Source organism: Tamandua tetradactyla, chromosome 1 (assembly GCF_023851605.1).
Source record: "Tamandua tetradactyla isolate mTamTet1 chromosome 1, mTamTet1.pri, whole genome shotgun sequence".
In the NCBI taxonomy this organism is placed as follows: domain Eukaryota; kingdom Metazoa; phylum Chordata; class Mammalia; order Pilosa; family Myrmecophagidae; genus Tamandua; species Tamandua tetradactyla.
In genome coordinates, this window is record NC_135327.1 from 177,686,749 (window position 1) to 177,701,274 (window position 14,526).

Genomic DNA, 14,526 nt, shown 5'->3' on the forward strand with positions numbered 1-14,526 from the left:
TAGCCAGAAACAAAAGGACAAATGCTGTACTGTCTCACTAATATGAACTAACATTAATGAGTGAACTTTGAGAGTTAAAGAACACAGGTTATTAAGTTGAGAGCATGGATTATCAGACTAGGGCCTATTGTAAATGGTCCTGGATTGTAAACTTCTACAGCAGTCACATAGATTCAGGAGTTGTAACTTTTATTTCTAAATTCTGAGATACTGACCTGTTTGTATATAACTGGTCATTCTCAGAAACTTCAGGGATTTATGTGACACTTGAGACTCAGAGTTAGAGTTCTGAAGCTATGAAAGTCAGCACTACCCCATACAGCAACTGTTAAAAAAATAAAATCTGAAAAAGTGGTCAGACTTAGACTAGAGATATGAATGAAGCTGATCTGGATAGGATTAAGGTAAATCAGAATACAGGGGAAAGGATGATATGGTCCATATTTTAAAACTTCAACTTCTGTGTGTGACCAAAGGGAGAGATGTTTATTTGGTGCAAAATTTATATTTTGGTTAGCACATTACCTAATTTAACTTGTATAACCACTTTAGTTTATCACCATAAATGCATGGAACTTTGAATAAGGGATGAGATTTTGTTGGTTTGTACAGATTAGTGTGATGCCCTAATATATCCCAAAATAACTTGGGCAGTGAATAAACAAGTATTTGCAAAGTCCCCTTGGGAAACTGGGGAAAAAGGAGGAAATATTAAACTTCCCTATTTAATTTGGGAATTTCTGATATTCTCAAAGTTGTGGGGACAATCAAATCAATACACTGAGCCCTCGATCTTGGGGTTTGACTCTATGAAATTTATTGCTGTAAATAAGAATCTAAGCCTACTTATAATTATGCCTAAGAGTCACCCCCAGAGAACCTCTTTTGTTGCTCAGATGTGGCCTCTCTCTCTAAGTCAACTCGGCAAGTGAACTCATTGCCCTCCCCCCTATATGGGACATGACTCCCAGGGATGTAAATCTCTCTGGCAACATGGGACAGAACTCCTGGTATGAGCTGGAACCCAGCATCATGGGACTGAGAAAGCCTTCTTGACCAAAAGAGGGAAGAGAGAAATGAGACAAAATGAAGTTTCAATGGCTAAGATATTTCAAACAGAGTTGAGAGGTTATCCTGGAGCTTATTCTTATGCATTATATAGATATTTCTTTTTAGTCTATGGTGTACTGGAGTGGCTGGAGAGAAGTACCTAAAACTGTTGAGCTGTGTTCTAGAAACCTTGATTCTTGAAGATGATTGTATAGTGAAATAGCTTTTACAATGTGACCACGTCATTGTGAAAATCTGGTCTGATACTCCTTTTATCCAGAATATGGACAGATGAGTAAAAAATAAAATAAAATAAAAAGATTAAAAAATAAGTAAATAATAGGGGGTTAAAGGGTAAAAAATGGGGTAGATTGAAATACTGGTGGTCAATGAAAGGGAGGGGTAAGGGCTATGGGATGTATGAATTATTGTTTTTTTTATCTGGAATGATGCAAGTGCTCTAAAAATGATTATGGTGATGAATACACAACCATGTGATGATAATGTGAGCCATTGATTAGGCACCATGTGTGGACTGTATGTGTATGAAGGTTTCTCAATAAAAAATTTTTTAAAAAAGATGTTTGATTTTATCAAATGCCTTTTCTGTGTCTATAGATAATATCATGTTTTTTCCCTTTTTATTTATTAATGTGGTGTATTACGTTAATTGATTTTCTTGTGTTGAACTACCCTTGCATACCTAGAATAAAATGCACTCGATAATAGTGTATAATTTTTTGATGTGCTATTGGATTCAATTTGCAAGTATTTTGTTGAGGATTTTTGCATCTATAGTCGTTAGAGATATTGATCTGTAGTTTTCTTTTCTTGTAGTACCTTTTTCATGACTTAGTATTAGGGTGATGTTGGTTTCATAGAATGAGCTAGTGTTTCCTGCACTTCAGTTTTTTGGAAGGGTTTGAGCAGTATTGGTATTAATTTCTCTTTGAATGATTGGTGAAATTCATCTGTGAAGCCACCTGGTCCCAGCCTTTTCTTTTTGGGGGAGTTTTGATGACTAATTCAATCTTTTTACTTGTTATTTGTTTGTTGAGGTCTTCCTCTTCTTCTGAGTCAGTGTAGGCTGTTCATGTGTTTCTAGGAAATTGTCCATTTCATGTAAGGTGTCTAGTTTGTTAGTATACTGTTGTTCATAGTATGCTCTTATGATTTTTTTTTTTTTATTTTTACAGGTCCATGGTAATGACCCCCTCTCATTTTTTATTTTATTATTCTCCTTTGGTCTTTGACAGTCCAGCTAAGGGTTTGTCAATTTTATTTATCTTCTTAACCAACTTCTGTTTTACTGATTCTCTCTATTGCTTTTGTTGTTGTTGTTCTCAATTGCATCAATTTCCACTATTATTTTTTCCTTCTCCTTCTCTTGGGATTAGTTTATTGTGCCTTCTCAAGTTTCTCCAGGTATTCAGTTAGGTATTTGATCTTAGCTCATTCTTCCTTTTTAATGTAGGTATTTAGGGCCTATATTAAAATCTTTGTCAGAACTGCCTTCGCTGTATCCCATAACCTTTGATAAATTGATTTTATTTCATCTCAAATATGTACTGATTTCTCTTGTAATTTCTTAATCCACTGTTTGTTTGAGAGAGTGTGATTTAACCTCATATAGTTGTAAATTTTCCAGTTCTCAAGCTGTTTTGATTTCTACTTTCCATTATGATCAGAGAAAGTGCTTTGTATAATTTCCGTCTTTTTAAAAGTTAAAACCTGTTTTGTGACTCAGCATGTGGTTTATCCTAGAGAGTGTACACTTGAGAAGAATGTATATCCTACTGTTTGAGGGTGTGATGTTCTGTATATGTTCGTTAGGTCTAATTCATTTATCATATTAGTAGATTTCCTGTTTTCTTACTGATCCTCTGTTTAGATGTTCTATCTATTGAAGAGAATTGTGTGCTGAAGTCTCCCACTATTATTGTAGAGATATCTATTAATCCCTTCAGTTTTGCCAATGTTTACCCCATGTACTCTGGGGACCTTGATTAGATACATAAAATTTATGATTGTTGGTTCTTCTTGGTGATTTTCCCCTTTTATTCATATAGTGTTCTTCTTTGTCTCTTATAAAATTTTTGTATTTAAGGTCTATTTTGCCTGCTAATAGCTACCCCAGCTTTTTCTTGGCTACTGTTTATGTGGAATTTTTTCCATCCTTTCATTTTCAATCCATTTTGGGTGGGGGGGGGTCTAAGATGAGTCCTTCTGGTCAACCACCATATAGATGCATCATATATTTTTATCCATTCTGCCAATCTGTGTCTTTTTATTGGAGAGTTTAATCCACTAACATTCCATGTTCTTACTGCAAAAGCAGCACTTACTTCCACTGTTTTACTTACTTCCACCTTTTGTCAGATCTATTTTTTCTCTTTTTATCCTTTTAATTATGATAATCTCATTTCTATACTCTCCTCCAAGCCTCTTTCTCCTGTCATTTCTTTTCAACCAGCAGAACTCCTTTAGTATTTCTTATAAGGAAGATTCCTTATTAACAAACTCTCTCAGCTTCTATCTGTGACTATTTTAAATTCTCCCTCATTTTTGAAGGAAAGCTTTGTTAGATAGATAATTTGGGGGTTGAAATTTTCCTCTCAGTATCTTAAGTATATTGTACCACTGACTACCCACCCCCCTCCATGTTTTCTGATGATAAATCAACACTTAGTCTTATTTGGCTTTACTTGATTGTGGTGAATTGCTTTTCTCTTGTTGCCTTCAGAATTCTCTCCTTTTCTTTGGCATTTGACCATATGATTAGTGTCTTGGAATGTGTCTATTTGGATTTATTCTGTTTGGAGTACACTAGGCTTCTAGGATTTGTATGTTTATGTCTTTTAATAGAGTTGAGAAATTTTCAACTATTATTTCTTCAAATATTCTCCCTGCTCCTTCTCCCTTCCCTTTTGGGACATCCATTGTGCTGGTTTGAAATGATATATGTACCCTAGAAAAGCCATGTTTTAATCAAAATCCCATTTTGTAAAGGCAGAATAATCCCTATTCAATACTGCATGTAATTAGATCATCTTCCTGGAGATGTGACCAAATCAAGAGTGGTTGTTAAGCTGGATTAGGTGATGACATGTCTCCACCCATTTGGGTGGGTTTGATTAGTTTCTGAAGTCCTATAAAAGAGGAAACATTTTGGAGAATTAGGGATTCAGAGAGAGCAGAGCAGAACAACATAGCCACGAAAGCAGAGTCCACCAGCCAGCGACCTTTGGAGATGAAGAAGTAAAATGCCTCCTGGGGAGCTTCATGAAATAGGAAGCCAGGAGGAGAAGCTAGCAGATGATACCATGTTCATCATCTGCCCTTCCAGATGATAGAGGAACCCTGACTGAATTCACCATGTACCTTTCCAGATGAGAGAGAAACTCTATGTTTGCCATGTACCTTCTCACTTGAGAGAGGAACCTTGAACTTCATCAGCCTTCTTGAATCAAGGTATCTTTCTCTGGATACTTTTGATTGGACATTTCTATAGACATTTTAATTGGGACATTTTCTCAGCCTTAGAACTGTATACTAGCAACTTATTAAATTCCCCTTTTTAAAAAACCGTTCCATTCCTGGTATATTGCATTCTGGCAGCTAGCAAACTAGGACATCCATGATGTGTATATTTGTGCACTTCATATTCTCAATCAGTTCTCCAAGACCCTGCTTAAATTGTTCCATTCTTTTTTCCATTTGTCCTTTTGTCTGTTCAAATTCTAATGTTCTATCTTCTGACTTGCTGATCCTTTCTTCTGAGTCTTCAAATCTGCTATTGTCTGTTTCTAGTGTATTTTTTATTTCATCTATAGTATCTTTCATTTCTATTAGATCTTTTATTTTTCTATGTATTCTTTCCAATTTTTCTTTATGCTCACCCAGTGTCTTTTTTTTGCTGGAATGGCTTTTATAAAGGAGAATTTAGTAAGTTCTAAGGACATAAACATGTTCAAATTAAGACATCAGCAAGAGGTTCCTTTCACTCAGGAAAGGCTAATGTGTCTGGAACACCCCTGTCAGTGGGGTAGTCATGTGGCTGGCATCTGCTGGTCACTTGCTCCGGGTTCCATTGCTTTCAGCTTCAGCTCCCGCAGGTGTTCCTCACTTTGTTTTTCCAGGTCTGGATTTCATCTCTTGGCTTCCCTTGGCTGTCTCCAGGTTCTGACTTGTATAACATCTTATGGCAATATCTGCTGGGCTTCAAGCCTCTCCAAGTACCTGTGTCTCTGTTCTCCACATATATGCATTTCTGTTACCTCTACTGTAAAGTTTCTGTGGGCTCTGAAGACCCAATGTCTTCTTAATGTCCCTTATCTCTTTAACCATATTGTTGAATTTGTTTAGTAGATGTGTTTGAACATCTTTGATTAGTTATTCCAAGGTCTGTCTCCTCCAGCTTGATTTTTGTTTTTGTTTCTTTGATTTTTAAATTTGTTTCTTCGATTGTGCCATATCTTCTTGCCTTTTGGTATGCCATGTGATTTTTTGCTGATATTTGGTCATATGATTAACTTGATGGGTTTATTCTGAACATTGGTTTCTCTCTTTTTTAAATTTTTATTAATAAAACCAATCAACATGCAATATAAACATTCTTTTCAACGTACAATATAAACATTCTTTTTTATCACATAGTTGTACGTTCATCATCATGATCATTTCTTAGAACATTTGCATCCATTCAGAAAAAGAAATAAAAAGGAAAAAGAAAAAAATTCATACTTACCCCTCCATTTCATTGATCTCTAGCATTTCAATCTGCTAAATTTATTTTAACATTTTTTCCCCTTATTAGCTGGTTTCTCTCTTGTCTACTATTTGTTGTTGATTGGGTTTGTACACTAAGCCTCAGTATTTCCCAGGCAAAATAGGGCCAGGTACCCATGCAGGAGATATGGACCAGTGGGTCTGGGAGAGGATCTGGGAAGACTCTTTTTGAAATCCCCCCTTTTTTTTTTTTTTATACTCTCTGGCCTGCCCAGCAAATGGTGGTCTTTGGCCACCTATTCCCCTAAGCCCTACACAGGCAGGGTTTTATGGCTGTTTGCTACATTCACCTCTGAAGCAGTTGAAACTTTGGTGCCCAGCAGGATCTGACCAGGATGGGCTAAAGCTGTGGGGATCCTGTGTTCTCACTTCACCAGCCAATATCTGCTCAGTGTTGCGCTGTGTCCCCTTCTGTACTTGGGGCAGAGGACTCGCATAGCCATTCCAGTCTGCAGCTGCCTCCCAGGTTCTCCCCACCGCTGCTTCCCTCCAGGGTGGGGGATGGGCACCAAGCGCTGTTGTGGGTATTGCTCATAGTCTCTGACCAAGGTTTCTCTGTCTCTTCCACCTGCACTTCCTGGGGCATTGTACTGACCTCACCCAATCCCTGTATTCCCAAACAGTTGATTTGGACAGTTTGTACCTGATTACTCATTGCTTTTGGGAGAACCTAATCTGCTCCCTCCCTAATCCTCCATTTTAGGAGCTATTCCTGGAGTCATTTTGTATTCAGCATTCTTTGCTCTGGATCTCTATAGGCTTGGGTCCTTGTGTCTGGATATGCATAGTATTCAAACTCACTGCTGTGAGTGGTTTGATAGTCTGTGTCCCTGGTGGGAGGTGGAGGGGAATCCAGGCTGCTCCCTCTGAGTTTTTCCCAAGGTGCATGGGACTGAGTGTAGGGCAAGGAAGAGAACCAGCTGGTCCAGGATAGAAATTTCCTACTTGATATTTTTCTCTTTCTTTGATTCTCTTGCTTTGATTCAGTGTTTATGGAGTCCTTGTCCAATCTCTACTTTCCTTCAGAGTTTTAAGCAAGTGAGATTTGCCTCTTTTTTTTTGCTGAATCTCTGGGAGGTTTTCCAGGGAATGTCTTATGTTGCCATGTTGATGATGTCCCTGCCAATCAATTTTCTATAAGACTGCCAAGTCCACTTAGTTGAGAAAGAGTAGCCTCTTCAACAAATGGTGCTGGGAGAACTGGATATCCATACACAGAAGAATGAAAAAGGATCCCTATCTTACATGATAGACAAAAATTAACTCAAAATGGATCAAAGACCTAAATATAAGAACTAGAACTATAAAACTCCTAGAGAAAAAACATAGGGAAGCATCTTTAGGACCTTGTGCCAGGTATTAGTTTCTATGACTTTCCACCTCAAACATAAGCAACAGAAGACAAAATAGATAAATACAACCTTACCAAAATTAAAAACTTGTGCACATCAAATGACTTGATCATGAAAGTGAAACAACCACCTACTCAATTGCAGAAAATAAATGGAAGCCACAAATCTGATATAGGCTTATTGTCTAGAATACTTAAAGAAATCCTACAAAACAATAAAAAGGCAAACTACCCAGTTTGAAAATAAGCAAAAGGCATGAATTGACATTCCTCCAAAGAGGATATACAAACAAATGGCTAAAAAGCACATGAAAAGATGCTCAGCCTCATTAGCTATTAGGGAAATGCAAATCAAAACCACAGTGAGATACCATTTCACAACCACATAATGGCTACTACTAAAAGAAAAAAGTAAGTGTTGGAGAGGATGTGGAAAAATAGGAGCACTCATTCATTGCTGGTAGACTTGTAAAATAGTGTAACCACAATGGAAAACAGTTTGGCAGTTCCTCAGGAAGCTAACTATAGTATTACCATATAATCTGGGAATCCCATTACCTGGTATATACCCCAAAGAATTGAAAGCAGAACTTGAACAGATATTTTCATACTGGCAATTATTCATAATTGCCAAAAGATGGAGGCAATCCTACTGTCCATCATCTAAGGAATGGATAAACAAAATGTGATATACACACAATGAATTTTATTCAGCCCTAGGAAGGAATGAATTTCTGATTCATGTGGCAACATGAATGATCCTTGAAGAAATCATATGGAACAAAATAAGCCAGTCACAAAAGGACAAATTCTGTATGATCTCACTGATATGACATAATTAGGATAAGCAAACTCAGAGTTAAAATCTAGTATATAGGCTACCAGGGGATGGTTTTGATGTAGAGAATGGGAAGTTATGCTAAAATTGTTCAGAATTTCTATTGGAGTTGATTGTAAAATTTTGGTAATAGATGTGGTAATGGTAGCACAACCAATGAATGTAATTAACAGCATTAGATTATATATGTGAATATAGTTAAAAGGGGAAATTTTGGATAGTATATATATGTTACTTGAATAAAACAAAAAGAAAAAATATATAAGACTATACAACACAGTATACTCTATTTTAAATGATGAACTATAGTTAATATTACAATTATTAAAATATTCTTTGATGAATTATAACAAATGTACCTCGCTAATGCAATGCATTAGTAATAGGTATTACATGGGGGGAAACAACTTTAAAAATTTTTTCAACACCTTAAAAAATTTTTTAAAGTTATATTTACACTATACTGTTGTCTTTTAAGTGTGTGATAACACTATATCTAAAAAAACAATGTGCGAACCTTAATTTTAAAATATTTTATTGCTAAAAAAACTGAATGAGAAATAAAGACCTTATCAGACAAACAAAAACTGAGGGAATTCATGACTGGCAAACCTTACCTGCAAGAAATGTTAAAAGAAGTTCTTCAGGGATAGAAAATGATAAGGGTCAGAAAATCAGATCTATATAAAGAAAGGAAGAGTGTAGGAGAAAGGTAAATGAACTAAAATAATGTTTTTTATTTGCTTATTCTTAGTTGGTCTAGAAGATAACAATTTAAAGGAGTAATAATAGTAAATCTATTAAGTTATTATAGAAAGCATGGGAATAAATCTTTGTGGCCTAAGGTCAGGCAATAGTTTATTAGAAAAGGCATCAAAAGAACAGCTACAAAAATATATTGATAAATTAGACTTTATCGAAATTACAAACTTTTGTGCTTCAAAGGATACAGTCAAAAAGTGAAAAGATAACCCACAGAATGGGGCTGCAGATCATATATCTGTTAAGGGACTTGTATCTATTTAAAGTACTTTTATGATCCAATTATAAAACTACATGTAATTCAATTTAAAAATGGGCAAGGGATTTGAATAGACATTTCTAAAAATATATACAAATGGTCAAGAAGCATATGAATAGATACACAACGTCATTTAGCCATCAGGAAAATGTAAATCAGAACCACAACGTGATATCACTTCACACCCACTGGGGTGACTGTAATCAAACAAACCAATGTGGACCAGCATGTGGGGAATTTGGAAACTTCATATGCTGCTGGTGGAAATGTAAAATGATGTAGCCACTTTGAAAAATAATCTGCCAGTTCTTTAAAATGTTTAACAGATTTAACATGTGACCCAGAAATTCCATTCCTAGAATGTAGCCAAGAAAAAAGAAAATGTATGTCCACACAAAAACTTACATTCAAATATTTATAGGCATTGTTCATATCAGCCAAAGGGGGAAGAAAAAATTCTGTCAAATGATGAATGGACAAACCAAATGTGGTATGTACAAGCTACAACATGGATGAAAATTGAAACATGCTAGGTGAAAGAAGGCAGACACAAAAGTCCACATATTCTATGATCCCATTTGTATGAAACATCCAGAATAGGCAAATCCATAAAGACAGAAGGTATTTTGGTGGTTTCCAGTGGATGAGGGGTGGGGAATGGGGAGTGACTGCTAATGGATATGGGTTTCTTTTTGGGGTGATGAAAATGTTTTAAAATTAGATTGTGGCAGTGGTTGCAAACTCTGGAAATATGCTTTAAAAACCCCACATTTACTTGTTTAAATGGGTGAATTGTATGATATGTAAATTATATCTCAATAAAGCTGTTAAAGAATGAAGTAGAGGGAAATCACATAGGGGTGGGCCCCACGTTTCTTACAAGTTCCTAGGTAATGTGATGGTCCAGAGACCAGTCACACTTTGAGAATCATTGTGCTAATGTAACTAACTCCATATGGCAAGAAAACAAGAATGTTGAGAAAATAATTTCTCTTCACAGTGACATATAAACAGATTTGATGAAGGCTTGAGGGTTGGGAACTGTGGAGACAAAACACTCCAAGCAAGGAAAATAGTATGTTCATAGAGAGAGGGAAAAAAAAGTACATTCCAGAAGAACAAGTAATTGTGAAACTGTGGAAGCATTAAAAATGAGGGGAGACAAATATAAGACTGGAGAAGTAATCAGCTGAAATATTAAATAGGGCCTTGCAAGTCCTTATAAACAACTTTCCTCACTAAACCTCACACATACATCAGGTATACATCACCTTAGTGGTTGTCTTCCTATCTTCACCCACCAATTTATTTAAATTATATATACCATTCTAGCAGAATATGCATGCCAATCATGAATTCCATTCCAGCAAGTCTTGGTGATGCTAACGAATTTTATAATTGTCTTCCGTATAATCTCAAGAATACTTTTATTTGTTCAGATTCTGAGAATGGTTAAAGTGAAAACTTCTATGTTATTTCTTTTTAAAAAAAAATTCTTTCAATATATCCCTGTATTTTCTGAACACTGCTTAGCCACCCAGCTTCTCCATAAATCTCCAGTTGCTCCTTTTGTCACTCCCCATCTGCTCTCTGTATTAGCCACACTAAAATATAGTGCTTATACTTCTCCCAATTTCACTTTGAGATATTAATTGGTTTGATAGTTTTGTGTAGATATTTTCCTTTGTCCCCTTCAATTGATCACAATTTCTAATCTTGGAGACATACATGTCTTGTTACTCCCTCATAATATTCATTGCATTCCTTTGATACCATTTTGGTAACTTAAGACAGAAATTAAAATTAAGTTCATTCGCCTTCCATGTGGGAGACCCAGGTTCGATTCCTGGACCATGCACCCCCGCCCCCCAAAATTGAGTTCATTGACACCATCTGCAAAAGTTTTCATTTCCTCTTTTTTACAATATTAATTGTCAGTCAGAAAAGATGAAGACAATATAGCCCCTGGGATTAATATAGAACTTGACACTTACACTTTCTTTTGGGTTGCATGCCAGACCAGTCGTATCATAAATGGAGCATGAGATGTCTTGAGGGAAGAATGAGAGTTCCACAATAAAGAGGTACTGACAGTGGTGCTCTTATTCATTCATTTGCTTTACTGGGCATTTAGGATGCATCACCCAGATACTCCTTCAGAAAAGAAAAACATATTATAACAGATACTGAGAGTGTTGCTGTTCTAGTTTGCTAGCTGCCATAATGCAATATACCAAAAATGGAATTGCTTTTTTAAAAGGGAGCTTAATAAGTTGCTAGTTTACAGTTCTAAGGCCTAGAAAATGTCCCAATTACAACAAGTCTATAGAAATGTCCAATCAAAGGTATCCAGGGAAAGATACCTTGGTTCAAGAAGACTGATGAAGTTCAGGGTTTCTCTCTCAAGTGAGAAGGCACATGGTAAAAACAGTCAGGGCTTCTCTCTCATCTGGAGGGGCACATGGCGAATATGGCATCATCTGCTAGCTTCTTCTCCTGGTTTCCTGTTTCATGAAGCTCCCTGGGAGGCATTTTCCTTCTTCATCTCCAAAGGTCACTGGCTGGTGGACTCTGTTTCTCATGGCTATATCATTCTGCTCTGCTCTCGCTGAATCTCTCTCATTCTCCAAAATGTTTCCTCTTTTATAGGACTTCAGAAACTTATCAAGACCCACCCAAATGGGTGGAGACATGTCATCACCTAATCCAGTTCAACAGCCACTCTTGATTTGGTCACATCTCCAAGGAGATGATCTAATTACAGTTTCAAACATACAATGCTGAATAGGGATTAGAAGAAACGGCTGCCTTTACAAAATGGGATTACGATTAAAACATGGCTTTTCTAGGGGACATACATCCTTTCAAAACAGCACAGTTGCCAACAGAAAACCTTTAGCTGTCAGTCCCCTTGAGATTGCTTGAGCCTAAGAGAGCTACCTTAACCAACGCACACCCCTTTTCCCAGTGGCCCACATTCAGTAACTGATCAACTTGGAGGGGGGAGCATATAAAGACCCAGACCTCTTGCCTTAAACTTGAAACAGCTCTACAGGGTCATACCTTTTGAGACTGTGTAGCAACTTGCCTTTCAACTCTGACAAATTTGTTTTGTTTTGTTTTTTTCTATATGTTCCACTATTAATAATCCCAAGAGCACTTTTCATCTCAGAATTTGTTTCCCTGGAAGCTCAACCCACTTGTCTACTAAATGAGTTAAAACTAATTTGAAATAGAAAATGTACCATTTAAATACATTTCACAGTACAGCAAAACAGCATGAATGAATAAGAGACTCCACATTCATTCCAGTTGCACATCCCAGTTGCAACTGGTGATTTTCTAAAATACAATTCAAGAGAAAATACCTCTCTTTCTCCATATGTTAAATATTTTCTTTTTACAAAAATAAATAGAAATGGTTCTACCTTCTTCCTGGACTCAATAGATCAATTACCCTATTGATTGAGCACATTCCACCTTAAGGGACTACTGATGTAAGTAAAGGGAGACATTCTAAGCAAAGGGATCAGTGGGTTCTAAAGTTAAGACCAGGTATTATGTTACATTAATTTTTCTAGAGCTTAACTTGTGAGGCAAAGAATGATGGAAAATGAAATAAATGATTCAACAGGAGCCATATCATACAATGCTTATTATAGTCCATGATTAAGAACTTGAAATTTCTAACAGCAATGGTAATCATTAAAGGATTTTAGCAAGAGAGAAACATCAATTTCTGTTTTAAACAAATTTCTCTGATAGCTAATTAGGGAATGGGTTTGAGGGAAACAACAATGCAGGCAAGGAGACCATTTAGAAGCCTGTTGCAGTATTTTAGGGAAGAGATGATGGAAGGTGAATCAGGACAATGTTATCTAGGTTGAAAAGAAAGGGTATAGGTTCATTAAATATTAAAACATATATCAGTAGGCTTCTGTTTGAATTGAATAAGGAGAAAAGATTTAGAGGAGTCAAAGATTACTTTATTATTTCTAGCTTAGGTAATTGTGTGAATGATGTATCTCTGATTAAAACATGAAATTTTGGAAGAGGGAATTTAGTGAACAATATGAATTTAGTTTGTTTATATTGAATTTGAGATACCTGTGGGAAATCCAGGTGAAGCGATCCAACAGGCTGTTGAATACATGCAACTCAAAGGGGCAAGGCTAAAGATATAAATGTGGAAGTGTTAGCAATAGCAAGAACCTAATTAAACTAGGTCACCCAGAGAGAGTATTTGGAAAAGAACAGTGAATTGAAATTGGAAATCAGGAAGAAAACACCAACATTTAATAAGTGTCAGAGGAAAAGGAACAAAAAAAAGGAAAATAAGAAGTCAAAGAAGTATAGTACAAATAGGAACATAGGATGGTAGATAATCAGTGAATATGTCACAAGAAGAGTGGTAAGTAGCAAATCAACCACTCAACAGAAACTGATTTTGAGGTTTTGAAAGTTATTAACCTTTTCATTTCTTTCCAATTTTTGCTATAAGAACAGTCCTCAATCTGTCCTATCATTTGAATTTTTGTCTTCTCTAATGTATTCTTTCTTATTCAAATAAACCTTTCATATACTTAATCAGAATGACAATGACTCGTTTATATAATGCTTTAAAGCATGTAAAATATTTCATGTGCATTCTCTCAGTTGCTATTTGAAAGGAACCATTATCTCCCTCTTAGTTTTGTCTTCTGCAGATTGATCTTCTCATCACCTTCTATTCTTTTTCCTTTAAGATGTTTTTCAGATTACTTTTCATCTAGCTTATCTGAGAATACTCTCTAGTTGACCACAATCTTCTTAAAGTGTGGTAAAGAAACAACAACACTCCAAGTGTAGTTGGGACCAAGCATAAAGTACAGAAGAATTATTACATCCCTTATCTGGTCACAAAGATTTCATTAGCAGATTAAATTATCCTCTGTAAATCTTAGTTTTCTTATCTGTAAAATATGGAATAATAAAGCTTATTGGGAGGTCTAAAAGAAATAAATGCACATAGTAAATAATAAATGTGGCTTTCTCTTACCTTAAGATATAAATAATGGCAGATTTTTATTTCACAACAATATTATTTTAATCTTTTTCCCTAAGTGCTGTGCCATATGTAAGATATTATACATTTGAGTATGTAACACATAGTTAACCCAGTAAAAATCAGGTAAATAAAGAATGAATATAATCTGAATACAGCTGCCTAATAAACCATAAGAGAACCTGTCTAATTTTATATAAACATAAGTATCTATGATGTGTTCTTATCATAAATGGGTATTATAAGCTTTCGCTTTGTTTCCACTGTTTTGTTTAAGGATATTTTTTGCAGGAATAAGGAAAAGTAGCAATAAAATAAATTATACGATACAATAAACCATCAAATCAAGGAAGTAGGTAACTGTCCTTTTATAAATTCATTTACAAATGTACAGAAAAAGATAAATAAACATATACATTTTTCATGAATTCCCA

The 14,526-nt window shown here is 35.7% G+C and overlaps 1 protein-coding gene and 1 long non-coding RNA gene across 24 annotated transcripts in view; one reads left to right on the forward strand and one right to left on the reverse strand.

Moving 5' to 3' along the window:
* AGBL3 (AGBL carboxypeptidase 3) overlaps positions 1 to 14,526 on the forward strand; it is a 235,941-nt gene that overhangs the window by 155,728 nt on the left and 65,687 nt on the right. The gene's annotated exons all lie outside the window — the stretch shown is intronic.
* LOC143666278 (uncharacterized) overlaps positions 1 to 14,526 on the reverse strand; it is a 139,248-nt gene that overhangs the window by 56,560 nt on the left and 68,162 nt on the right. For all 6 annotated transcript variants that reach the window (XR_013167578.1, XR_013167535.1, XR_013167545.1 and 3 more), the window contains exon 2: positions 11,043 to 11,202. This is a non-coding gene — a long non-coding RNA (uncharacterized LOC143666278). The remainder of the gene's footprint in view (positions 1 to 11,042; positions 11,203 to 14,526) is intronic.